Source organism: Ambystoma mexicanum, chromosome 12, assembly GCF_040938575.1.
Source record: "Ambystoma mexicanum isolate Mex_15411 chromosome 12, UKY_AmexF1_1, whole genome shotgun sequence".
Taxonomy (NCBI): Eukaryota; Metazoa; Chordata; class Amphibia; order Caudata; family Ambystomatidae; genus Ambystoma; species Ambystoma mexicanum.
The window spans coordinates 604,437,064-604,452,104 of record NC_090936.1 but is presented as its reverse complement, the minus strand read 5'-3'; positions in this window follow the sequence as shown (position 1 = coordinate 604,452,104).

Sequence of the window (15,041 nt, the reverse complement as noted above, 5' to 3'; positions counted from 1 at the left end):
TCTTCTCTTGCCATTCATCTAGTGGATTCTCGTTGAGGCTTAAATAAATTGCACACATGTATGTATCTGGGAAGGTTATTACTGGCTAACGTACAGTTAGTGGAAAACAAAATGCACATACCCACATTTGCTGTAGTTATTGGTCAATATGCCTGTGTTTTATTATGAATTAGTACCCGGCAAGGGGGCGTTTTCGGCATCCTAGCCAATGAGGAGGCTCAAAACGAGGGCATTACCAAATGTTAATCCTCCCATCCGAGTCTCCTCACAGTGGGAGGCCGCCATCTTCCCCCGCGGAGATCTCCGATAAGTGCTGCCCTGTGGCCGGCAATCCCTGCGTCCCCCTCCCTCATCCCCTTTTTCACATATTTCCCCCCTCCCATCCCCGCCCCACTTACCTTCCACGGCCTGGTCCTTTGCTGACGCCGGGAACTGCAGTGTTTCACCACGCATCCCTGCAGCCTCTTCAATGACTGTATTGGAAAGTCAGAAGGGACTCCGTATTCCCTTTTCTGGAACCATGTCGGCCATTTTTTTTTTTTAACAAACTATTAGTATCCGGTACATCGTGCGGGATACTGATAGCAATATTACCCTCATGGGGAGGGGGCATTACCGGGCCTGGTAATGCCCAAGGTTAACGGTAAAGCCTTTGCTTCGCTCTGACTTTTACCTGACCAGGGCCATTACCTGGCCCGGTTATGCCCCCCCTTGCTCGGGAAATGATTTCTTAATAAATGGGAAGATCACGCAGCAGACCAAAAGATGCATCCAGGTTCTTCCACTCATTAGGATGCAGTTAAAAATCATTCCGAGGGTCATCACAAGAAAAAAACAGGAAGTGGTATACGCTGCGGCTTGCTGACAAATTGCGTGGCATACTTATCTCTATCATATTTGTTTGACCTGGTTTGCAAACAATTTCAGCAAACAGATTTTGTGGGACTGCTTCTCCACACCCAATGCCTTGGTTTGACGGGTATAAATTGGCAAAGTGTGTTTTTCAGTTACAGCTGTTTGCAGATGGAAATCACACATCACCGCCACAGCACCATGTATTGTGCTTATAATCACATATGAAAAATTAAATAACAGCCTACCCGATGTGCTGGTATTTAATGGTGCCTCCAAAAAACTACACAAATTTGTGAAATGTGCTGTAAACATCAAGAAGTGTGCAAAGGCGAAGACACGCAACATCACACAGGCCTTCACCGGAACACCTAACGAACGTGCGGTTACTCCAAAGGTGCACCTGTCAGCACTGAGTGAAGCCATTACCACACAATACTTTACATCCAAAGTAGTGGCGACTCGTTGTCTGGGGCCGTGTGCGAGGTGCTATCGTGAAGTTGACAGTGAACCATATTTTGGGGCACTGTGAAAGAGGCATGGCATTTTTTTTTGGTGGGAAATGTAAAACTGGCATGGGCCATTTTTATGGGGTAGCAGGAAATTGGCACGGCAAATTTCTGTGAGCATTGTGAAACTACAAAATCATTTTCTCGCGGCATTGTGGAATTTGCATGAACCCTTTTTTTGTCAGTTTGAAAGAGACATTAGGCATATTTACACAGGCATTGGGGAACTAACTAGCAGGGGGATTATTTCTGGGTGCAGTGCCAAACTGTCCTCGCAATTGTCTGGAGGATATGTAAAAACCAACAAAACCAATATTCTGGGAGCAATCTGAAATTGGCATGCCGATGTGCTTAACTAAATGAATGGGAACCTCACATTGTAGTTTGTACATTGGCCTGGTACAGTGGAAACTGACATGCTTCCACATTGAGCTGAACCTATTTGAAAAAATCATTGCATGTTTGCACAGCACCTCTCACAGCTGGACACTGAGCATCATATTGTTAGCAGCTCCCCGAATTACTACATCAGTACTCAGATGTGTGTTTGAAGTAGTGCAAAAGGTGGGGGCAGAACACTCACATATAAGAGCAATTCGGTTTGTGTTTTCTTTGCTTTTCATTCGGAATAACCGGCTTGGGTGCTGTGGACCAAATACATATTTATTATGCATCCTGTGTCTTTGTGGGACACACGACTTTCTTTTTTATACATAAATTATTTGCAGTAGAGAAATTATCTTCTGTACTGTTGAAAACCTAGCCTTCAAAGTATTGGACTACCACGTGTGTCCCTCTTCGGACTCCCTTGTAAATACCAGGGCTGTTGATCCAAAGTCTTTTGAAAATTGAAATGGAAAATGCACTATTGTTCTTATTTTCAAAATATTGTGGGAGGTAAGGATCCTTTTTGGGAAGGTGAGAGAGGACACATTTGCTTCACTTGTCGCTACTGTGACAGATTGCCATTTGGCAAGGGTGTACATGTCGTGGCTTTTTTAATGTTGATTAAGTTAATAAAATGATACAGGTTATTACATCTCTGAAAGGGTAATCTACCAATCGGATTCCCCTTTCATAAGCTCCCTGTCAAAAGCATAGTGTACAACAGTGCATTGCTGCATCATCAGCCTGATCTGCTGAACCTGCTCACCAGTGGCATGGAGCAGGTTTAGTGACAACCAAGTCTTTGCAGCACTGTGGTTGCATTTAAGATATGCAACCCTATTCCGAAAAATGATATAAGGTTTGATTATGCTGTGCTGGTGACATGCACCACCTTTAAATCTAAGTCATACCTGAGTTTAAGGTATGGTGGTCAAAATCTCTCAATGGTATCCGAGCCAGATCAAATTGTTATCTCACATATGTCAGCCCTGTGAGCTCAGTTAAGCTACAGAAGGGTTTTGTGTATCCTCCCCCAGACAGGCTATCTTTGCTGCTGCTAGAAGGACTCTAGCCTTAGGGGTTGCCTCTCTTTGTTCCTTTGTGAGGGCAGGTAACACCCTCCCCAAAAAGACAGTCACTCCACAGGAAGCTGTCCTGGGAACAGAAATCAAAGGGCACATCCATGTACAAAGGTCTTAGCCTCACACTAGGGTGCTGAGCTGCACACCAAAAGGGCCTTTACTCCTATTGAGAAGTTAAGGGGGGGGGTTTAGTGTAGACAAAGAGAGTGCTTTTACAACTGGAGGAAGGTTACACCATATTGTTTCTCTCTGTCTCTGTATTTCCTTCCTGTCCCCTCCACTTCCTCTAGCACAAAGCACTTTGGGTGTAATGCCAGAAGGCAAAGTCAACTTGTTCTAAGAACAGGGATTGGACCCCTATGGCAGGCTAGCTTTAGTCCAAAATGCCTGTGCGCGTATACCTTGAAAAAAAGGAGTCTCCTACCACTTATTTGATTCATGTCTGGACACACACTTAAGGAAGAACTCATTGGACCACTGTTGAGAGAGTTAATCCCTCCAAAGAGGCAAGATTTGTTCCCTAACCATCCCCAAGTGCCATTGGGGGTGAACTGCTGTCGGGACAAGACCTGCTTCTCCGCCAGCCACAATGGTACCCAGGACCTCACCTTGTTAAGGCGCCCCTGCAATTGTGGGCTAGTCTCCCCTGTGTGTGGGAGCACAAGAACAGGGACTGAAAACCTGCTCCTGAGTCCCTGGTTTGGGACTCACAGCAGCCGAGAGTCAAAGCATCCTGGATCACTGTGTTTTCGCCATCAAACCAATCTGTGATTCAAGCTCATTTCACTGCATCAAACCATCAGGAACCTCTGGAGCTGCCTTTGGCATTCACCCGCTCTTCGAATGGCTGGACTGCAAGTTCAAACCTGTTCACTGCTGCACCGCGCAAACTGAGCGTGTTGTTGACCCAGCTTGAATTCCAAGCTCATCATTGCACGTGCTGCCTTTGAACCACCTCTTCGAACTGCCAGCATCATCACTGCCGATTTACATTGATAATCGGCTAGAACCTGAGGGATCCGTCAAAGCATGATCTTGCAACAGTGCACCAGAACCGCTTGACTTGAACAAAACCTCAAGTCACCATGCCCTTCAGCATCAAACTGACTGTCAAACCAACCCTGGTGGCCCTCACGAACCGCACTTCTTTGAGTTTTGCCTTTGAATTGCATAAACTCCTGTTCATCCTCTGCTCGACATCCGCTCCCCATCTAGAACAATGCAACTTCTGGACCCCGAACCACTTAACTGCATATACAAACCTGTTTGTCACTGCACCATGCTAGCCGAGCATATCATTGCCTCGGCTCAAACAACAAGCTCTTTATTGCATCTGCTGCCTTTGAACTGCCTCTTGACCAGCCAGCGTATTTTCTGCTGATCATCAACACCAGTCAAACCAACCCAGATGGATCGTCAAGCCCTGATGCTCGAATGCTGCATGAAACTGCTCAAACTGGACTGAACACCCAATCTCCAGCCTCTGCCTTGTCAAATTAGTCACCAAACCGACCCTGGTGACCCTCACAATCAGCAGCTGTTAATCTCAATCTGAGTTACTGCAAATAAATAAAGAACACCAGTCACGATTCAAACATAACAAGAGTGTATTTAGCTTCAAGCGGTCTCAGGTTCAGGGTCTCGGGAGGATAGCTCAGGTGGCAACGTGCTCTCCTTGGAAGCAAGACGGCACCGAGCACCTCAGGTTCGATCCCTGGGTCCGCGCTTAGAAACCTCTGGGTATTAAGCATGCAATAAATAACCTATCATATCATAACTATGTCTGCGGACAGTCATAGAGAAATTGAGCAATTTACATGGTGGCCAGTCAGTCTTAAATATACTACAGGACTCCTTCGGTTGTTGCATTACAGATAGTTTGCAACCTGCATAACAAATACATTTTCAGCAAAAACACATGGAACTTCACTCCACGTCATGTCTGTACAATTTACTGATTCCAGAGCAGCACGGTTCACCCTGTTCCCAGTGCAAGGAGACAAGGAGACATTCTTCGCATAGTTTATCGTTCTGCATTTAGGCTCGGTAGTTTGCTTTATGCTTTATTTTCAGAACGTGCGTGGCATATTATGTTTTCTAAACATTGGTCGCTCAATTAGCTTCTGGAAAGCAGGAGCCAGGAAGACATAAACTGCCCTTTATCTCCGTCCGTGCAAGCATGTTCAAGGCTCGAGGCTGGCAAAGCATTTAGCTAGGCATTCCTCGCAGAGACACGTTTTCCAGCCTTCATGCTGTGAGCATTTTCTACATGGAAATTAAAACCCATCAGAATAGGCGAGAAAACAAAATGGAATCTGAAAGTGAGTTTCAAATGAGTCTGCTTAGGCTAACACAGAATGGATACCTTTTCACACAGCCATGCAAGTGATTCAATATACAGATCCAGTAAGAACCGCGCATCCAGTCACCAGCATCTTCAAAGTCTTACCAACTGTTGAACCAACCCTGGTGGCCCTCACGATACGCACTTCTTTAAGCAGCACCTTTGAAATGCAGCAAGCTCCTGTTTGACCCCTGCTCGACACCGTTCCGCATCTAGAACAACACGACCACTGCACTTGAACCCCATCAAACCGAACGAACAGCATAAGGAAGTCTAGTCCGATGCCATTGAACCGTCAAAAACTGCAGAAGGTATTATTGACTTCTAACTGCCCTGTTGGTCCACCTTTGGACCATAGAGAATGATTAGGTCACCTTTAATACCCTTAGGCACCAAACATCTCTGTTTACAAACATTATGTTTTTTTTTGCCTTGCAGCCCTGATTCATGACCCAGAGTGCTACAGCTTTCTATCTGTACACGGCCGGCGCTCTTTCCTGAGGGGAGAGTTTGGTACAGTGTTATGGTGTGTTATATTAAAATATATCTATTTTTATAAAACCTTTATTGGAAAGTCCCTTTATTTTGGACCGTTGTACTATTGCTGTTTGGGTTGATACTGAATCACATTCACTCCTGTCTTGAGAGTATAGCCCACATTACCAGAAAAGACGAAGGAGGTATATCTCTTAACTGTGTCTCTATTACTTTTATGATTGAGATCACTCTTGGTTTGTAGCAGTTTGAGAGCATAGAATACTTTAATCCACTACTTACCCTTTTACTCCTGCAGGGCCAGAAGTCAATTCTTCACAGCTACCTTCAATTTGGCTCTGGTGATTACAACCTCTTTGATTTAAAGAGCTGCGTATGACACTAATGTCAGAATGAATTGTTATGCAAGGAATATATACACACCCACACAGGTGCAAAGCTTGATAAAGCAATGGGCAATGGAACACTATACATTGTTGGTTGTGGATTACAGCAAAAGTGTAAGCTTCCCCCAAGAGGGAAAGATTTTGGCTGTGGATCTGGGAGCTCCTGGCCCTCAGTGGTGGTTTTTGTCCTTGGAGGAGGAGCTGAGGGTCAGAAGTCTTTCCTAGGTACTCCCTTAAGACCATTGGTTTGTGGCCCTTCCGGATAGTAAGAGCTTTGGGGCTTTAATAATTGTGACCGAGTTAGTGTTCCAGAAGGTTGGTGAATATCTAGAAAATGCTTGTTTCCTGTTTGTTTTTCTGCTATTTATTCTGCCCCAGTTTAGTCTCGAGCCTTGCAATGGTGTGGCTCCTAGAAGTGGGCATGCCATCTGAGCTGTTGTGTTTTGTGGCAAGGTAGGTGGGCATCCGGCCAGTAGTTGCCTTACATATTCACTCAGAGCTACTAAGCAACTCCAAATTGTCAGCGATAGGCCTTTCCTTAAATGCTTTATGCATCTTGGGATGAAAGAGGTAAGTCCTGCCCCCCCCCATTTAGCTACTACGTCACCTGGAAGGATGCACAGGAAGGCAGAAACAGCTATACTGAGACAGAAAGTCTAATAACAAGGAAAAACCCATCACTGGGGAAAATAAACTAATGGTGGGTATGGTGGTAAAATAAGTACCGACGTCCACGGAATCTGGTGACAAGGATGACTGTAGCTGAGGGGCTGTAGGCAGAACTGATAGGATTTCAAGGAAAGTAACAAATGTCACAAAAGCTCAGGCACTCCTTTCAGCATGAAAGGATAGTTTCCGAGGAATAGCGGAAGACGGGGAAAGCAGCGAGGAAGCAGATAAGGAAGAGCTGCAGAGTGTGGGTAAACGCCAGGATGAAAGATCTGCAGGTAAGCTGAAAGGTCAAGATTCAGAAAGGGGCACCAGGGCCAGAAAGTAAAACAGCGCTGTGCAAGTCAGAAAGAACCTGAATTGCGATGGAGGGCTTACCTGGTCCTTCTGTGCTTTAGGGTGGTTTCGGTCTTCCGTGTCTCTGTGGCGACTGACGTCATCGCTTCACGACGTAAATATTGCGGGTGCCATCTTGGATGAGGCAGGAAGCCTTTCCAACGTTGCCCTAGCTGCGTGGAAGCTTGCAGTTTCCAGGTCCGGGCCCGGTGGTGATGATTCTTTACACAAATACATCTATCACTAGACAGACATGATTTGCTAATAGAAGGGAATATGTGTGTTCTGTGGAAGTTAGATGGCTGCACAAAGAGGCAAGAATGTGGCAGCAGCAGCAAAGGTGTAGAGGCAGAGCACAAAAGCCTGCCCAGGTGATATTGTATTGTATTGTATTTGGTTAATTATATAGCGCTCTTTCGCCACTTGTGTGGTCTCAATACTCTTATTAGGTTTGAATGCCCTCTGTAGTCAATGTACTGGAAAAAAATCTAAAGAGTCTAGATTAGGAGATGCATGTGTGCATTTTTGCCAGTTTAGGACTTGGGTGGCTGGCTAGGCTCGACTAAGAAACCCAAAGCGAGGACAGGCATGTGGGCAGGCGCTGTTGCTGGTATGCGATAGATTGCTATTGTTGAGAGAGTCGATGTGTGTCCAGCTATACCAAACTTCTTTTCGTTGGTAGTCGCTTTATGCTAGTGGCAGATGTGTTGAGGTACGTCAGGTGTTTCTGTCTGGAAAGCTATATGTGCTGCTAGACTGGAAAGCATAGCCGTAGCTGCATTCTACAGTGCATGGATGCTTGGCCGTGCCTGCGGCCTGTGTCCACAGATGTGGTGTAAGGTATAGGTACCCTAGTCTTCAAGGTTAAACATTCTGTGTCTGTGCTGTCTGATATTAACAATTATATCTAAATGTGGCCCTGGCTAACATTCCCATCCTGTCTAGATGTGGCACGAGCTAATATTCACAATTATATCTAAATGTGGCACTGGCTAACATTCACAATCCTGTCTAGATGAGACGCAAGCTAAAATTCAAAATTATAACTAAAAGTGGCACTGGCTAACATTCACAATCCTGTCTAGATGTGGCACGAGCTAATATTCACAATTATATCTAAATGTGGCACTGGCTAACATTCACAATCCTGTCTAGATGAGAAGCAAGCTAAAATTCAAAATTATATCTAAATGTGGCACTGGCTAACATTCACAATCCTGTCTAGAAGGGACACAGACCACCTTTCATAATCCTGTCTGGATGTGACGCAAGCTAATATTTGCAGTTATATCTGAATGTGGCACTGGCTAACATTCACAGTGCTGTCTAGATGTGACACAAGCTAATATTCACAATTATATCTAAATGTGGCACTGGCTTACATTCACAATCCAGTCTAGATGTGGCGCAAGCAATATTCACAATTATATCTAAAAGTGGCACTGGCTAACATTCACAATCCTGTCTGGATGTGGGGCAAGCTAATATGCACAATTATATCTAAAAGAGGCACTGGGCAACATTCACAATCCAGTCTAGATGTGGCACAAGGTAATGTTCACAATTACATCTAAAGTGGCACTGGCTAAGATTCCCATCCTGTCTAGATGTGGCATGAGCTAATATTCACAATTATATCTAAATGTGGCACTGGCTAACATTCACAATCCAGTCTAGATGTGGCGCAAGCAATATTCACAATTATATCTAAAAGTGGCACTGGCTAACATTCACAATCCTGTCTGGATGTGGGGCAAGCTAATATTCACAATTATATCTAAAAGAGGCACTGGCTAACATTCACAATCCTGTCTGGATGTGGGGCAAGCTAATATTCACAATTATATATAAAAGTGGCACTGGCTAACATTCACAATCCTGTCTGGATGTGGGGCAAGCTAATATTCACAATTATATCTAAAAGTGGCACTGGCTAACATTCACAATCCTGTCTAGATGTGGCACAAGGTAATGTTCCCAATTTCATCTAAAGTGGCACTCGCTAAGAGTCCCATCCCATCTAGATGTGGCATGAGCTAATATTCACAATTATATCTAAATGTGGCACTGGCTAATATTCACGGTCCTGTCTAGATGAGACATAAGCTAATATTCACAGTTATATCTAAATGTGGCACTCTCTAACATTCACAATCTTGTCTAGATTTGGAGGAAGATAATATTCACAATTATATCTAAAAGAGGCACTGGCTAACATTCACAATCCTGTCTAGATGTGGTGCAAGTAATATTCACAATTATATCTAAAGTGGTACTGGCTAACATTCACAATCCTATCTAGAAAGGATGCAAGCCAAATGTTCACAATCATGTCTAGAAGTGGCACAAGTAATATTCACAATTATATCTAGAAGAGGTACTGGCTAACATTTAGAATCCTGTCTAGAAGGGATGCAATCCACCTTTCATAATCCTGTCTGGATGTGATGCAAGCTAATATTTGCATTTTTATCTATGTGTGGCAGTGGCTAACATTCACAGTGCTGTGTAGATATGACGCAAGCTAATATTCACAATTACATCTAAATGTGGCACTGGCTAACGTTCACAATCCTGTCTAGAAAGGACAAAAATCAAACATTCACAATCCTGTCTAGATGTGGCGCAAGCAATATTCATATTTATATCTGAAGTGGCACTGGCTAACATTCACAATCCTGTCTAGAAAGGACGCAAGCCAAATGTTCACAATCCTGTCTAGATGTGGTGCAAGCAACATTCACAATTATATCTAAAGAGGCACTGGCTAACATTCACAGTCCTGTCCAGAAAGGACGCAAGCCAAATGTTCACTATCCTGTCTAGAGGTGGTGCAAGCAATATTCACAATTATATCTAAAAGTGGCACTGGCTAACATTCACAATCCTGTCTAGATGAGACGCAAGTTGAAATTCAAAATTATAACTAAAAGTGGCACTGGCTAACATTCACAATCCTGTCTAGAAGGGACACAGACTACCTTTCATAATCCTGTCTGGATGTGACGCAAGCTAATATTTGCAGTTATATCTAAATGTGGCACTGGCTAACATTCACAGTGCTGTCTAGATGTGACGCAAGCTAATATTCACAATTATATCTAAATGTGGCACTGGCTAACATTCACAATCCAGTCTAGATGTGGCGCAAGCAATATTCACAATTATATCTAAAAGAGGCACTGGCTAACATTCACAATCCTGTCTAGATGTGGCACAAGGTAATGGTCACAATTACATCTAAACTGGCACTGGCTAAGATTCCCATCCTGTCTAGATGTGGCATGCGCTAATATTCACAATTATATCTAAATGTGGCACTGGCTAACATTGACAGTGCTGTCTAGATGTGACGCAAGCTAATATTCACGATTATATCTAAATGTGGCACTGGCTAACATTCACAATCCAGTCTAGATGTGGTGTAAGCAATATTCACAATTATATCTAAAAGTGGCACTGGCTAACATTCACAATCCTGTCTGGATGTGGGGCAAGCTAATATTCACAATTATATCTAAAAGAGGCACTGGCTAACATTCACAATCCTGTCTAGATGTGGCACAAGGTAATGGTCACAATTGCATCTAAAGTGGCACTGGCTAAGATTCCCATCCTGTCTAGATGTGGCATGAGTTAATATTCACAATTATATCTAATTGTGGCACTGGCTAACATTCACAATCTTGTCTAGATGTGGAGGAAGATAATATTCACAATTATATCTAAAAAAGGCACTGGCTAACATTCACAATCCTGTCTAGATGTGGTGCAAGTAATATTCACAATTATATCTAAAGTGGTACTGGCTAACATTCACAATCCTGTCTAGAAAGGATGCAAGCCAAATGTTCACAATCATGTCTAGAAGTGGTGCAAGTAATATTCACAATTATATCTAGAAGAGGCACTGGCTAACATTTAGAATCCTGCTAAGAAGGGATGAAATCCACCTTTCATAATCCTGTCTGGATGTGATGCAAGCTAATATTTGCATTTATATCTATGTGTGGCAGTGGCTAACATTCACAGTGCTGTGTAGATATGACGCAAGCTAATATTCACAATTACATCTAAATGTGGCACTGGCTAACGTTCACAATCCTGTCTAGAAAGGACAAAAGCCAAACATTCACAATCCTGTCTAGATGTGGTGCAAGCAATATTCATATTCATATCTGAAGTGGCACTGGCTTACATTCACAATCCTGTCTAGAAAGGACGCACGCCAAATGTTAACAATCCTGTCTAGATGTGGTGCAAGCAATATTCACAATTATATCTAAAGAGGCACTGGCTAACATTCACAGTCCTGTCTAGAAAGGACGCAAGCCAAACATTCACAATCCTGTCTAGATGTGGCACAACTAATATTTACAATTATATCTAAAAGAGCCACTGGCTAACATTCACAATCCTGCCTAGATGTGGGGCAAGCTAATATTCACAATTATATCTAAATGTGGCACTGGCTAACATTCACAATCCTGTCTAGAAAGGATGCAAGTCAAACATTCACAAGCCTGTCTAGATGTGGCACAAGCAATATTCACAATTATATCTAAAGTGGCACTGGCTAACAAACACAATCCTGTCTAGAAAAGCCACAACCTAAACATTCCCAATTCTGTCTAGATGTGGCGCAACTCATATTCACAATTATATCTTAAAGAGGCACTGGCTAACATTCACAATCCTGTCTAGATGTGGTGCAAGCAATATTCACATTTATATCTAAAGTGGCACTGGCTAACATTCACAATCCTGTCTAGAAAGGATGCAAGCCAAATGTTCACAATCCTGTCTAGATGTGGTGCAAGCAATATTCACAATTATATCTAAAGAGGCACTGGCTAACATTCACAGTCCTGTCTAGAAAGGACGCAAGCCAAACATTCACAATCCTGTCTAGATGTGGCACAACTAATATTCACAATTATATCTAAAAGAGCCATTGGCTAACATTCACAATCCTGTCTAGATGTGGGTCAAGCTAATATTCACAATTATATCTAAATGTGGCACTGGCTAACATTCACAATCCTGTCTAGAAAAGATGCAAGTCAAACATTCACAATCCTGTCTAGATGTGGCACAAGCAATATTCACAATTATATCTAAAGTGGCACTGGCTAACAAACACAATCCTGTCTAGAAAAGACACAAGCCAAACGTTCACAATCCTGTCTAGGTGTGGTGCAAGCAATATTCACAATTATATCTAAAGAGGCACTGGCTAACTATCACAGTCCTGTGTAGAAAGGATACAAGCTAAACATTCCCAATTCTGTCTAGATGTGGCGCAACACTTATTCACAATTATATCTTAAAGAGTTACTGGCTAACATTCACAATCCTGTCTACATGAGGGGCAAGCTAATATTCACATTTATATCTAAATGTGGCACTGGCTAACATTCACAATCCTGTTTAGACAGGACGCACGCCAAACATTCACAATCCTGTCTAGATGTGGCACACACAATATTCACAATTATATCTACAGTGGCACTGGCTAACATTCACAATCCTGTCTAGAAAAGACACCAGCCAAATGTTCACAATCCTGTTCAGATGTGGCACAAGCAATATTCACAATTATATCTAAAGAGGCACTTACTAACATTCACAGTCCTGTCCAGAAAGGACGCAAGCCAAACATTCACAATCCTGTGTAGATGTGGCGCAACTAACATTCAGAATTATATCTAAAAGAGGCACTGGCTAACATTAACAATCCTGTCTAGATGTGGGGCAAGCTAACATTCACATTTATATCTAAATGAGGCACTGTCTAACATTCACAGTCCTGTCTAGAAAGGACGCAAACCAAACATTCACAATCCTGTCTAAATGTGGCACAACTAATATTAACAATTATATCTAAAAGAGGCACTGGCTATCATTCACAAACCTGTCCAAATGTGGTGCAAGCTAATATTCCAAATTATATCTAAAGTGGCACTGGCTAACATTCAGAACCCTGGCTAGTTGGTGTGCTATGTTCTGAGGGTAGGTAGAGTGGCAAGGCTTCCAGAGTAGAGTGATTGCTCTACTCCCCACCCAGGCCACACCTACATTGATGTTCACTGCTGGTTGACGGCTAGCCCTGGCCTCCCCTGTTGACACCTGCAGACACAGTTTGGAGTTGCTGCTGAGGGAGCCTCCCTTTGCCTTGGGGTCCTTAGCTGCAGGGGCTGCTGGGCAGGGGCTGCCCGGGTAGGGTTCAGAATAAGGAGAGGAGGGACCAATCAGGGCTTGGGGAGGGCTAGGGAGTCGGGACTAGGAAGGGGAGGAAGGAAAAAGGTGCAGGGGAAGCCACAAGGGTCTTGCCTGCCAGGGGGTGGATTGGACAGCTCTGGGGCACCACAAGGACAACACTTACCTGTGGCCTCTGTGGTAAAGCGGCGCAGGGAGCCTGTGTGTAAGGGGTTAGGGACTTCAACCAATCAGAGCCTTGGGAGGGCTAGGGAGGCAGGACTAGGAAAGGGAGCAAGGAAAAGGTGCCGGGGATGACGCGAGGGTCACGCTGGAAAGAGGGGTGGATTGGGCAGCTCTGGGGCAGCACGAGGACAATGTTTAACTGTGGCCTCAGTGGTAAAGAGGTGCAGGTAGCGTGTGTGCAAGGGGTTAGGCCCTCACCAGATACACGGAACTTCAACCACTCAGGGCCTGGGAAGGGCTAGGGAGGCGGGAATAGGAAAGGGAGCGAGGAAAAGGTGCACAGTGATGCTGCGAGGGTCGTGCTGGGTAGGGGTGTGGATTGGGCAGCTCTGTGACACCAAGAGGACAATGCTTACCTGTGGCTTCAGTGGTAAAGAGGCGCAGGGAGCTTGTGTGCAAGGGGCTAGGGACTTTAACTAATCAGGGCCTGGGGAGGGCTAGGGAGGCAGGACTAGGAAGGGGAGCAAGGAAAAGGTGCTTAGGATGCCACAAGGGTCACGCTGGTCAGGGGGGTGGATTGGGCAGCTATGGGGCACTAAGAGGACAACGCTTACCTGTGGCCTCAGTGGTAAAGAGGCACAGGGAGCATGTGTGCAAGGGGTTAGAGAATTCAACCAATCAGGGCCTGGGCTGGGCTAGGGAGGTGGAAATAGGAAAGGGAGCAAGGAAAAGGTGCTGGGGATGCCCTGAGGGTTGCGCTGGCCAGGGGGGTGGATTGGGCAGCTCTGGGGCACCACGAGGACAACACTTACCTGTGGCCTGGGTGGTAAAGAGGCGCAGGGAGCATGTGTGCAAGGGGTTAAGCCCTCACCATACACACGGGACTTCAACCAATCATGGCCTAGGGAGGGCTAGCGAGGTGGGAGTAGGGAGGGGAGCGAGGAAAAGTTGCAGGGGATGCCGCGAGTCTCGCGGTGGCCAGGAGGGTGGATTGGGCAGCTCTGGGCACCCAGAGGACAATGCTTAACTGCTGGGGTCAGCTTTTAGATGGCGCATGCCTCCAATGATTAGCATTAATTTATGTATTTATTTATTTTTGGTCATTTGTATGGCGCCTATACACAGGTGTTTCCAGGCACCACAAGACAAGACCATTGCTTGGTGACACTAAATAGCCACTAACTTGGGGTGCAAGATGAATCTTTTGGACCAAAGGAAGGTGTAATATCTCTCCAGCCTCCTGGGCTCAGAGGAAGGGAGGCCCAGGGGATGACAGCGCAATGGGCTTAAGGGCCCCACTTACTACCGACTTTCAAAAATGTCATACAACCCCCAAAACCTTGAGTCTGGCTCTGTCCATGGGCTGTGCTGTATCGGGCATGATGGCTGTGCTGCCTGTTACCTCACAACCCCCTGCAGCTCTCTAGAGAAAAATATCCACCTTTGCATTTGTCTGAGTACTCTATTATAACGTGTGCACTTTTCTTTTCAAGTCACCTTTACAAAGGAGAGCTTTGTTGAAAGTCAGACATGGGGACGAGGAGGGAAAAGGAGCAGAGGGCATGGCAGTCATGATCATTAGCTAGATATGTGGGAA